General features: G+C 39.6%; 1 pseudogene; it reads left to right on the top strand.

Moving 5' to 3' along the window:
• The first annotated feature begins 954 nt into the window (after positions 1-954).
• LOC127903664 (uncharacterized) lies at positions 955-10,458 on the top strand (annotated as a pseudogene).
• The last annotated feature ends 3,495 nt before the right edge of the window (positions 10,459-13,953 follow it).

Below are 13,953 nucleotides of genomic sequence, written 5' to 3'. Positions count from 1 at the left end.
TTTTTAATTAAAGAATTTTGTAATAAAAATTAAAATAAAATAAAAAAGAAAACAAATATGTTATCTCTTAAACTATAACATTAAAGTGTTTAATAAATTTTTACCATAACAATAAATTTTTATTGTTATGGTTTAGAAAATAAGATGATTTAATCTCACACTTACCTGATGAAAAATTTATAATATATTTGTTATTTTGTGAAAATTATTATTTAAAAACCATCTCTATTGCACATTATCATTTTTATTTCATAGTTATAATTTTTTTACCACTTTAACAATAACTTAAAAAATTAGAGCACCTCCATACCAAATAATTCTACCGCTGCTGATGCTCTATTTTAGGATTCTTCATTAGTCATTTTACAGGGAAATTCTCCTGTACTTCAGTTATGTGAACAACCAACTAATAAAATCATGATTGATGATTCTATCGGTTGGCTATCGCTACTTACGATGTAAATAAGTTTTTTCTTCATTGCAATCAGCGTTGATGACAATGCGATGGCTGTTAAGAACCCCACGTATTTTTACCTATTATTTCTTTGTTTAAATAAAATTATGATAAAATCTCCAAAAATTAATAACATAAATTTGGGAGTAATAAAAATTTATTAATTAAGTGAATATTTGAATTGATCAAATTATAATTTAACACCTTGGCGCTAAATCTAGACTGACGGAATATATTATTTAGTCAAGGTATGTGTCAATTCATTTCTAAGTCCTAAAATAGATTAACAAGCATATTAAATTGTATTGCGAACATTTTTATAAAAATAATAGAAAAATATAGTTGAATCAACTAGCTCCCACTAAACGAAAACTTACGGCTTAACACATTTCATTGTGAGCCTATTTCGTTCTTGAATATAAATATATAATGGTTACATGTAATGCCAGGTTGTTGATTGTGGATTCTAAATGATCTGACAGGTAACCTATCCAAATATGATGGAGTTGTTTGAGAGTCTTGGGGTTGATATGGAGATATCAGATATGTCATTTTCATTGAGCTTAGACAAAGGCCAAGGCTGTGAATGGGGTAGCAGAAATGGCTTGTCCAGTTTGTTTGCACAGAAGAAAAATGTGCTCAATCCTTACTTTGGCAAATGCTTCGGGAAATGATAAGTTCAAGGATGATGTCCTCAGGTTTGCTCTTCTCCCTTCACTTACAAAAGCAGCAGAAGAAAAGAAAAGATGCTACCTACAAAAGCAGCAGAAGAAGAGATATGAATCATTGAAGCCATAAATAATGATTTCTTGCAGGTTGCACTGTGGTCTGTGGAGATGGTTCCCGAGAATTTTACAATAGCTGTGTAATGGCACTTCATGCTCCAGATGCTTTAAAAATACTTGGAAACCAAGCAACATTTGATGAAACGAGAACAGGTGGTGCATTCCAGTATGTCTACAGGCACTATCTCCCATTACCAACCTCCACGATTCATCCACTAGGTACCACTTTATTTGAAGGGTGATAGTAAAATGTATAGAGTGTTTGCTAAATCAACTTTGACAGTGAACTGGTAGTCTGGTACTGATAGTGAAATTGATAGAATGATGAATCTCCGTAGCCGATTCTATTGAATGCGCGATCATTCGTTTACTTTCTATTGGCAGTGATATTTTCCTTCATTGTGACAAAAATTCTATGCCCCAAAATCCAGCAGCATGGAGCGCATGGAGCTTTCTTGGTAGTCTGGACAGTAAAGTTTGTCTGACATAGTGGCTAAACGTGCTTCAGGTATGTAATTAATCGTTCCAATGAATGAAGTAAAACCTGAAATAATTCAGAAATGCATTAAACGATTTGGCGACAGTTTTGCACTCTGTGTAGTCTAAAATGTTAATAATTGCCAGCTACATCAATGTTGCCGATGAGTAGGCTGTCTCTGAGTGAATTAATTAATCTCTAAATCTTAACCTTGCAGAATCTTGGTGAAACGAGTCTACCTTATCTCGTAACACTGAATCCTGATCATGCACCAGAACATACTTTGCTCAAGTGGTCAACTGGCCCTCCAGTTCCATTTGTTGCTGCTTCAAAAGCTTCGCTTGAGCTTGGCCATATTCAAGGGAGGAGAGGCATTTGGTTTCGTGGAGCATATCAGGGTGAGCATTCTGATGCATGGAAATTAGACACTATCAATAAATTTTTATCATTCACATTTAGTTTCATTTAGAACCATTTCTTCATATGCAGAACAATATAGTACTACATAACAGCTAAGTTTGAATAGCAAACGTCACGTTTCAATGTTAATTGCGACGTCATTTTTCTGTCCATTGTTCACGGATGTTCGGTTCTTTCCAATAGTAATATGTCTTAGAATTTCTAATGAGCTTAACATTTTTGGGTCATCTCAGTAATTTGTTTCACTTTTGTTTCAGGTTATGGCTTCCATGAGGATGGACTAAAGGTAGCAATTAGTGCCCTTAAATTCACTACTCATACATATTATTCCTGCAGTGAAGTACTAATTACATTTTAGAATACAACGAAAGTTTACAAGTTACTTGTTCATCACGACAATACAGGATCTATCAATTAACTCATGTATGACTTACGGTGAGGAGTGCTTCTTTCCAGGCAGGCATGACCGCGGCGCATGGTGTGCTTGGAAAAAGTTGTACCATCTCTGAAGGAAACAGGGGCTCTAATTTTTGTTGCTAGATTTCTTGGACAGTATATATCTACTGGCAGTATTATGTGAGTTCACTCTTATTTCCATGTCAGTTTGCCTGTTTTCGTTTCTACATACCAACATAGAACTAAAATAATAAATTTGTCATATTCTAGAAATACTGATACAATTTGTTCTTTGGCTTAACAGTTTGCTCGAGGAAGGAGGCACCATGTTTACTTTTGAGGGCACTCGGAAAAATAATCATTTAAAAACTGTTTTGAGAATTCACAGTCCCCAGTTTTACTGGAAGGTAATGCAGTTTTAATTTTTTTCTGACATTATTTTAAGAGAGATCGAAATGCGGGAAAATTGAGTTTTACAGTCTTGTTCATGTTTTTGTTATGCACAAAATTCCAACAAACTGATGAATCCTGGAAGTTGTATTCAGATTATGACACAGGCAGATTTAGGTCTTGCGGACTCATATATCAATGGAGATTTTTCTTTTGTAGATAAATCTGTTTATGCTAAGATTGAGTCCAAAACCAACTTTGTTTCATCAGTAGTACTTCTAGAGATTTTTCCTTGCTGATTTAAATTTCAGATTCTGATTGCCAACAGAGATTTGGATTCTTCAGTCTCTAGGCTAAACCAGAAAAGGTATACTGTAATTCCTGGGGCTCCTGGAATATAATGTTGACAGTTGTTTTCTTAGTCTCATTACATTAAGTAATTCGCCCTGTGTCGGGCTTCAGGGGTTGGTGGTCACCAATTTTATTCACTGCTGGTTTTGCGTCTGCAAAATACTTCTTTCGGCACATTTCAAGGACAAATACTCTCACACAAGCTTGCAGGCACATCTCTCGTCATTATGATCTGGTAAATTCTTTTTTTCCTTCTAAAATAACAAGTAGGATCTCATAACTCTTATTTGATCTTTGTTTTTAGAGCAACGAACTTTTTTGCCTATTCTTGGACGAGTCACTGACTTACTCATGTGCCCTATTTAAGGTTAGAGAAGTGATCTTCTTGGGCAGTATTCTGTGTCTTTCATTTCCCATATATATATGCACACACACACACACACTCTTTCACTCCTAGGAAAAATTGATTGATCACCCATTTCTTTAAAGAGCGAAGATGAAGACTTGAAAGCCTTCTCTTCTGATTGAGAAAGTGAGTATATACAAAACCATTAAATGTTTTATCAACTCTGAATCTACTTAATGCTTATGCATTTTTTCATATGCTTAAAATTATCTAGGCAATGAGTTAGTAATGGGCAAAAAGTTCTTGAGATTGGATGTGGTTGGGGAACCTTATGTTGCGGACCGCCCAAATTCGTAGCCCAATTTGCTCACCAAGAGCCCAACACAAGGCCAAGAGTGCTAGTTTGGCCCAATTCCGGAAAGTTCTAAGCAACTCTAGCACATTGAGCTTGTAAATACTCTAGAATGCTCTATACAATTTCAGCACATGTAAATAGCTAGGAAGTTGTAGAATTCTCTAGAATCTCTAGAGCTTGGCAAGCCTCCCCTATAAATATAGGATGGCATTAGGCATTAGTATTCAACAAACACAACAACAAGCATTGTAAGCAACTCAAGCATTGTAATCTCTCTTTGTGCAATACAAGTTTTCTTATTCGGCTCCATTGCTCTCTTCTCTAGTTCGAGAAGCTCTAGGCTTACTTAGCAATATTCAGCAAAGTTGTCTAAGTGCCGCATGGGTTAGCTGCACAAAATACTCATCCCGTGACAAGTGGCATCAGAGCTAAGGTTTGCACGCACGCAAGTTAGCTCACGAGCAATAGCCAACCCTTCGAACGTAGCACAAGAAGGTGTTGTTGGTGTGGATGTTCTACCAGAACCAAGCCACGGCCGAGAGGGAGAGCGCGCCCAAGGCAAGACTCGTGGCAAGTCCAAGGCCCCATCCGTGGATGCGTTGGAGCCTCGTGTGACTACTCTCGAAATTGCATTGTCCGCCGCTCAAGATAGCCTCGAGGGATTAGAGGAAAGAGTGGACGGTCTCGAGAGGGAATACACCGAGTTCACGGTGGCAACAAAAGCTCTCATCCAAGAGCAAGCGAACACTCTCCGAGGTGAGTTTCATTCTTTCCATGATGAGTTGCTCAAACTTCTTAGCTTTGTTCAGGATGAACTGCGCACTGTCCGTGCGGAAGTGGATAAAGTCCGCTCGGATTGGGCATGGCACAAGCGCACACTCGTCGTAAGTCCAGCTTCCGCAAACTCGAGTGATGCGCGCCGCATTGACGTGCCAAAGCCCGACACATACGATGGCACACGCAACTCCACCATCGTGGACAACTTCCTATTTAGGCTTGATCAATAATTCGATGCCATGGGTGTACGAGATGAGGCATCGAAAGTGGGTACTGTACCCACCTATCTTAGAGGCGCTGCACAACTATGTTTGCATCGCAAGCATGGCGAGATGGGCAAAGACATTTGCACCATCGACACTTGGGCCGACTTCAAGCAAGAACTCCAAAAGCAGTTCGCCCCAAGCAATGCAGAGAAGGAAACGCAAGCGCGCTTACGTCGCCTCAAGCAATCGGGTAGCATTCAGGACTACATCAACGAGTTCACTACCCTTATGTTGGAGATAAGCGACATGTCCGATAAGGATTCGCTCTTCTACTTCCAAAATGGCCTCAAGGATTGGGCCAAGACCGAGCTTGATAGGCGTGGTGTTCAAACACTTGACGACGCCATCGCCGTTGCAGAATCGCTCACCGAATACTTTACCCAATCCAAAGACAAGAAGTCTAGCCAAGGCAAAGGTGGGGGAGAGAGTCGCAAGGACAAGGGCAACAACCGTAAAGATTGGGGGCAGAAAAAGCCGCCTAGCAACAAGAGCGGGCAAGGAAAAACGGAGGGCAAGAAGGAGGCGCCAAAGCCGCAAAGCCCATGCTTCATATGCAACGGCCCACATTGGGTACGCGACTTTCTGGAGAAGAGGTCGCTTAATGCTCTCGCAGCCCAACTCAAGAGCAACCCCACAATGTCCACGGAAGAACCCCAACTCAGCATGAGTTCTCTTCAATGCCTCGGCATACTCAATCACCAACAGCCCACACTCGTCAAGAAAAGGCTCATGTATGTCAGCGAGAAGATAAATGGCCAGTCTGTTCACGCGCTACTAGACACGGGAGCAACGCACAATTTCGTGTCCATAGACGAAGCCAAGCGCTTAGGCCTCAAGGCCACCAAGGAAGGAGGCACAATGAAAGCTGTGAACTCACCCGCCAAGGCAATTGCAGGAATTGCACAAGACGTGCACTTAACACTCGGTACGTGGAGTGAAAATCTTGATTTCTCCATCGTCCCGATGGATGACTTCAAGATGGTCCTCGGCATGGAATTCTTCGACTAAGTCCAAGCCTTCCCACTGCCCGCTACAAACTCCCTAAGCATCCTCGACGGGAGTAAAGCATGCATGGTTCCCACGGAACGAGGCAAGTCCGAGGAGAAGACACTCTCCGCCATGCAATTCAAAAGGACTTTCAATAAGGACCCAAGTTTCTTGGTTTCTATTCGGGAACTAAACGAGGAAGGAAATAGCGGAACCTCGCCAAGCCAAGTCCCTCCGCGAATTCAAGACGTCCTCAATGAATACAAGGACGTGATGCCTCCAGAACTTCCGAAGAAGCTCCCATCTCGATGAAAGGTAGATCATGCAATCGAGCTGGAACAAGGCGCGAAGCCACCAGCCTTGGCGCCCTACCGCATGGCACCACCCGAACTAGAGGAGCTGCTGAGACAACTCAAAAACTTGCTGGACGCAGGCTACATTCGCCCCTCAAAGGCCCCATTCGATGCATCGGTCCTCTTCCAAAAGAAAAATGATGGATCGCTGCGGATGTGCATCGACTATAGAGCGCTCAACAAGATCACCATCACGAACAAGTATCCGATTCCCTTGATTGCGGACTTGTTCAACCAGCTTGGCAAAGCGTGGTACTTCACCAAACTTGATTTGCGCTCTGGGTACTACTAAGTGCGCATCGCCAAGGGAAACGAACCGAAGACAACGTGCACAATAAGGTACGGGTCTTTCGAATTCCTTGTGATGTCTTTTGGCCTTACTAATGCACCCGCTACATTTTGCACACTCAAGAATAAGGTGCTCCAACCATTCCTCGACCGCTTCGTGGTCGTGTACTTGGATGACATAGTGGTGTATAGCACCACACTCGAGGAGTATGCTCAACATTTGCAACAAGTCTTCCAAGTACTCCGAGACAACGAGCTCTTCCTCAAATTGGAGAAGTGCTCGTTTGCCCAACAAGAAGTGGAGTTCCTTGGCCACAAGATTGCGGGCGGGAAATTCATGATGGAGAATGCCAAGGTGAAGGCCACCCTCGAATGGGAACCTCCCTCAAAAGTGCTCGAGCTCCGCTCATTCCTTGGATTGGTGAACTACTACCGCCGCTTCATCAAGGGCTATTCGGTCAAGGCGGCACCCTTGACGGATATGCTCAAGAAAAACAGAACGTGGCATTGGTCCGAAGAATGCCAACACGCATTCGAGGAGTTGAAAAGAGCAATTTCGGAAGAACCCATCATCGTTCTTTCGGACCACACCAAACCTTTCGAAATCCAAACGGATGCCTCAGATTTCGCCATAGGAGGAGTCCTCATGCAAGAAGCCACCCTATAGCGTTCGAGAGTCGAAAGCTAAATAAAACGGAACGCCCCTACACGGTGCAAGAAAAGGAGATGACAACCATAATCCATTGTCTAAAAGTGTGGCGACATTACTTGCTAGGCTCTCACTTCACGATCATAACGGACAACGTAGTGACAAGCTACTTTCAAATGCAAAAGAAGTTGAGTCTAAAGCAAGCATGGTGGCAAGATTTCCTTGCAAAATTCGATTATCAGCTCGAGTACAAACCGTGTAAAGCCAATGTCGTTGCAGATGCTCTAAGCCACAAGGCCGAATTGACAACTCTTAGCATGAGCCAACCAAAGTCCGACCTTGTCTCACGCATCAAGGAAGGCCTCCAACAAGATCTGCTAGCAAATGATTTGCTGGAGATGGTGCTCGAAGGCAAGACAATGCGATTTTGGCAAGAGGAATGCATCCTCATCACCAAAGGAGATAGGCTATTCATGCCAAGGTGGGGAAACTTGAGAAAGAAAGTTATCAAGGAGTGCCACGACTCCAAGTGGGCTGGTCACCCAGGAATCGAGCGCACCACCGCACTAGTTCAAGCCTCGTATTTTTTGGCCACACATGAGGGACAACATCGAGACATATGTATGAACTTGTCTTGTGTGCCAACAAGACAAGGTGGATCATCAACTTCCAGCGGGATTGTTGGAGCCGCTACCACTAGCAACAAGGCCATGAGAAAGTGTCTCCATGGACTTCATCACATCGCTACCCAAATCCGAAGGTTGCGGTAGCATCATGGTCGTTGTCGACCGATACAGCAAGTATGTCACATTCATTGCCGCAGCCATCGATTGCAAAGTTGACGAGGCAACTCACCTATTCCTCAAGTACATTGTGAAGATTTGGGGAGTTCCAAGGAGTATTGTGAGCGACCAAGACTTTCGATTCACTGAGCCTTTTTGGACGGAGCTCTTCAAGATATTGGGGACCGATCTCAAGTTCTCGACAAGCTTCCACCCACAAATGGATGGGCAGACCGAGCGCATTAATGGCCTTCTCGAGATGTACTTGAGGCATTATGTGAGCACTCATCAGTGGGATTGGGCGAAGTTACTCGACATCACCCAATTTTCTTATAACTTACAGCGAAGTGAGGCTACGGGCAAGAGTCCATTCGAGATCATCATGGGATTTTAGCCCATGACCCCCAACGCCATAGCCTTAACTTACGGAGGGAAAAGCCCCGCGGCACACAAGCTCACCCGCGAATGGCATGAGGAAGCAGACATCACACGAGCCTACCTCGACAAAGCAGCGAGGAAAATAAAGAAATGGGCGGATACAAGGAGACGACATGTGGAGTATAAGGAAGGTGATCAAGTCATGATCAAATTCTTACCCCAACAATTCAAGATTTTGCGAAAAGTCCACAAGGGATTAGTGAGGTGCTACGAGGGACCCTTCCGACTTGTTCGACGTATGGGCAACGTCTCATATCAACTCCAACTTCTGCTAAGACTCAAGATCCATCCAGTCTTTCATGTGAGTCTTCTCAAGCCATATCACGAAGACATGGGAGACCCAAGTCGCGGAAAATCGAAGCGCGCGCCAACCGCCGTTGTCACCGCGTTCGACAAAGATGTGGGCTACATCATCGCAAACCCTACGGTTTCGAGGAGGGGCGTGCCAGCACATAGTGAGTACTTTGTGAAGTGAAAAAACCTCCCCGAGAGCGAAGCCACTTGGGAACATGAAGATGATTTGTGGCAATTCGCTGAGCACATCCAACACTTCAAGCACGAGAGCGCAACAAGGACGCCGCGAGCTTAGGTGAGGGAGGATGTTGTGGACCGCCCAAATTCATAGCCCAATTTGCTCACCAAGAGCCCAACACAAGGCCAAGAGTGCTAGCTTAGCCCAATTCCGAAAAGTTCTAGGCAACTCTAGCACATTGAGCTTGTAAATACTCTAGAATTCTCTATACAATTCCAGCACATGTAAATAGCTAGGAAGTTGTAGAATTCTCTAGAATCTCTAGAGCTTGGCAAGCCTCCCCTATAAATATGGGATGGCATTAGGCATTTGCATTCAACAAATACAACAACAAGCATTGTAAGCAACTCAAGCATTGTAATCTCTCTTTGTGCAATACAAGTTTTCTTATTCAACTCCATTGCTCTCTTCTCTAGTTCGAGAAGCTCTAAGCTTACTTAGCAACATTCGGCAAAGTTGTCTAAGTGCCGCACGGGTTAGCTGCGCAAAATACTCATCCCGTGACACTTAGCTATTGAAGTAGTCAAGAGAACTGGATGCAAGTACACAGGTATAACCTTGGCTGAGAAGCAACTGAAATATGCAGGGATTAAAGTGAAGGAAGCCGATCTAGAGGTAACTGTCTTCTGTCTGCCCTTGAGGATGGTTAGTCGTAAAGAAGTCAGGGATGGCAATCAAGTTGAAATTGATAACTCATGTAATCTCATTATTCATAACACCTTAACCATCTTTGCCCTCAGGACCACATCAGATTATATCTCTGCAAGTATCGTCATTAACTGCCTAAAGCCAACAAATATGACAGAATTATTTCTTGGTAAGTACACTTACCACATCAGATTAAGAATATATATAACAATGCATGTGCTGACATGACAAGTTTTTCAATGGCCTTTCTTAGCGAAATGATAGAAGCTTTGGTCATGAATACATGGAGGAGTTTTTTGGTTGTTGCGAATCACTGATAGCGAAAGATGGGCTTTTTGTTCTTCAAGTAATGTCTTTTGGCCAGTTTGCTTGTGCTGCATTGATATTCAGTGATTGGCCGAAAGGCTCTAATTGTTTCGAATGGTAACCTTTTCAGTTTATATCAATACCGGATGAGCGTTATAATGAGTTCAGGCTAAGTTCAGATTTTATGAAGGAATATATTTTCCCAGGTGGATGCTTGCCTTCATTAAGTAGGATAACATCAGCCATGTCTGCAGCATCCAGACTCTGGTATAATTTAGCAGTTAGCACAGTTTAACACTTATTCTTATGTTCTTGTGCAGTTATGTTTTCTTTACTCCTTGTTTACTCCTCAAAATTAACCGAACTTCTGCTAATGTAGCGTGGAGCAAGTGGAAAATATAGGAATCCATTACTACCAAACACTTAGATGTTGGAGAAAGAATTTCATGGAGAATGAGATGTGTCAGTAATCATAATATAAATTACTGTGTTCGGCTTGTCATGTTTTAGCTCTCTTATGTACATTTTGTGGTCTACATAATATAAAAGAACATAAAATATATCCTGATGAGATTAATCTTTTCTCAGCAAAATTCTTGCTCTAGGGTTCAATGACAAAGTTCTTTCGAACATGGGAATATTATTTTGATTATTGTGCTGCCGGTTTTAAGTCTTATACACTGGCAGACTATCACGTCAGTCTTAGGCTTTTGCAATATGCAACTAAATTGTTATGCTTTAATCAATAACATTCAAATTGTAACTCAATATGAAAAAAAAATTCTTTTCGCGTCCTGGCAACGTTGCTGCATTCAGCAATCCATACAAAGGCTTTTCTTCGGCATATTGATTCTGTTCTGTAAATGGAGAGCAAGCTCTCTTTCATACCAGCTTATATTGTTGCTGTGTCATTTCTTACACAATTACTTCAAGTACTTGGTAAGATAGTGATACATTGTTTTCGACAGCATAAATCCCCGAGATAGAATTGCAGATTGACAAATTGAAAGAAACAAAGAAGTGATATTTTTTCATCTTGAGAAATTCTTGTAAACTTTTGCAGTTCCACACCGCACCAGACAGAAATGTTAGCTTACATTGTAATGATTTATGAAAATTAATATTAAGACTGAATTGAGAATACTGATAAAGAGAAATTAAAATTCTGCATTTTGATTACTTTGAAGCAATAAAATTTTTGTCATTCTGAGATTTTTTGTATCAGAAGTGCTCTTAAATACCATGTACATTTTCTTTCATATCTTTTGTTGCATTTTTTTCCCCATCAATTGTAATGCCCTAAAGCAAGGCAAAATGAAAGATAAGCAACTTAATTCATACAACAGCAGCACATATACACTTATTTTTCAAATTTTGTGGTAGGATATAGTAATTTTGTCAAAATAACTTGTAAAAAAATTTATCAAATAACAAAATTAACATTTAACTTTTTAAAATTATTTTTGAACTTCCTAAAAGTAATTCTAAATGGACTCTAAGTGGGTCTTTTATAAAATTTTAATATTTCATTTATCCCCGACATTAAATTATAATAAAAAAATGTTAGGTTAAAAAAAGTAGAAGTTACCTCATAACTTATAAATTAAATAATTTTATTTTGTGCATGCGTCAAATAATCAATTTTTATGTTCAAAAGTAACATGTACCCTTCAACAATCAGGTGTTGTTGTTAATGTTTTAGCACCAGAAATCAAATGGGTAAATTAAAACAATTTCTAAGTGAGACAAGTGTCATTTTCCCTGCTAAATAATACCATATGCCAAATTTTTAAGTGATGATTTCCTTTTGCAAACGGCCCAAATACCAGAACAATTGCTTAAATACTTTATTGATCTTATTATATTTATTTCGTTATACATAACCTTTTTTTTTTTTTTTTGCCAACCGGAGATTTATCAAGATTCGCGTTACCTTGTTTTCTCACCTTCTATTAATAAGGATTCATGCAAAACTTGCCGCTATACATATTTTAACAATAACAGCAACTAGCTATGTTTAACCAGCCTAATTATGTCTCTACTTTATGACTATAAAACATAAATTTATCATGTTAACTTAAAAACTTTGTTCCAATATTGTTCAAAACTTTAATCAAGACTCTCTGTTTATGCCCTTTTTTTTATTGAATTTGTGAAGTTGAAATGATTTTTATGTATCTGGAAGCCTGTAAAACTAATATTTTGGATATTGGAGGAAACTGAAGAGTAAATTTAGGGCTGATTTGGTTGTTCCAGTAGTTTGATGTTGATGAAGGATTTGCAGATAAAGTCATCTGGTGATAAACCAACGCACATTGTTCCGTTTGTCTAGTGATAAGACAACAAATGTTGTTGCATGTGATTCTTCTTCTCCGTTTTCAAACTCTACGAGAAACTTCAATTTGGGTAGGTGTTCAAATCTTGTACAGTTGGTCAAAAAGCATAAGCCATGGGATCTGAGACGATGTTTAAGCAGTATTCACCTAAATAGCAGCAGTTCTCTTTGAATAGCAGATGTTCTGAGTATAACTGTGTATATATATTTTTTTAAAATTACGAAAATAGCATAAGGATTTGGGTTCGTTCCAGTTCTGGATTTTTTAACCGAAAACGGAATGGGGGAGGTTTGATTTTGATTTTCGGATTAGGCTTTAGATAGAAGGCGATGAATATGGGTATATCAGTGTTATCCTATTGTGTGTGAATGCGTATGGTGATAAAATGAAGACACCTATCAAATTGAGCCACTTGGCAAACTTTTTAAGTTCATAAGCAAATAAACCGAACTGCAAATTCGGTTTATTTACTAGATTACACTGCCTCACTAATATTTACGCAATATAATGGTCCGATTTCTAATTTTCTATTGAGAATCCGTTTTTTACCTGCCTCACTAATATTTACTCAATATTATAATTTGAAGTTTTGAACTTCATAGGATAGCAAAATTCGGGCTCGGCCTTAGGTAAGGTGATTTTCGCATTTGGTTTACACCTATTTTTAGGCATTTGGGTCACATTTTTTAAGCTCAGATTTTATATTTTAAAATATTATATATGTATTGTTAATTTATTTTATAATTTTTAAATTTTTTTTAATAAAACTTGACATGAAAAATATGGATTTTAAATATATGTAATAAATAAGTCAAATAAATATAATTATTTAAAATAATATATATTTTATAAAATCTAAATCCGTGACCAAATGTCACGCTTATCAAGTGATGTCTGGGATAAACCGTAATAGAAAAGCCCTTCTTCACTAAGAAATTCACCGCATGCGAGCTCAACTACACTGCATTAGAGAAGACTTAAGAGTTGAGGGATCCTCCTAACAGTTAAAGTTGTCGAAAACCGGAAAGAGAAAGACCTATTACTACATGTTGGCGAAGGCGACCAAGCTACGCAACCAGGTTCGGAAGCCTTTTTGTACATTTACTCCCATTCCTGGGCTTGATACTAGCCAAGCACGTTTCTTTGACATCCCGAATAATATGCACTCATGGTTAACTAAGCTACCTCCAATGGACAAATAATACTTTATTTTATTCTTTCAATGATGAAGGGTTTATATCTAATTTTTATTTAACTAGATACTTTCATAGAATATGAGTAAATTTATTGACATAAACATATTAATATATTTTCTTCTTTCGAATTATTTTGTTATTGAATGATGTTAGAATAAGTTCATTTATATATATATATATATATATATAGTCTACTATCAAAAAAGAAATCCTTTCCATTGTTTTGTGCATTACAAAATTTCAAAGTGATTTATTAAATAAAAAATTCCTACTTAGAATTAATTGCAAAGCTGCAAAACATGTTTTGGAAAAAGATGTTCAAAATATTGCATCAAAACAGTTTTTTGCACGATGGCAAGCCATTTTATATATATATATTCACACGTCCGGTGCAACCAAAGTTTCCAACTTCCCCCATGG

The sequence above is a fragment of the Citrus sinensis genome, chromosome 1 (genome assembly GCF_022201045.2).
Source record: "Citrus sinensis cultivar Valencia sweet orange chromosome 1, DVS_A1.0, whole genome shotgun sequence".
Taxonomy (NCBI): Eukaryota; Viridiplantae; Streptophyta; class Magnoliopsida; order Sapindales; family Rutaceae; genus Citrus; species Citrus sinensis.
Note: the sequence above shows the minus strand (reverse complement) of the source record. Positions and strands in the feature narration are given on the sequence as shown.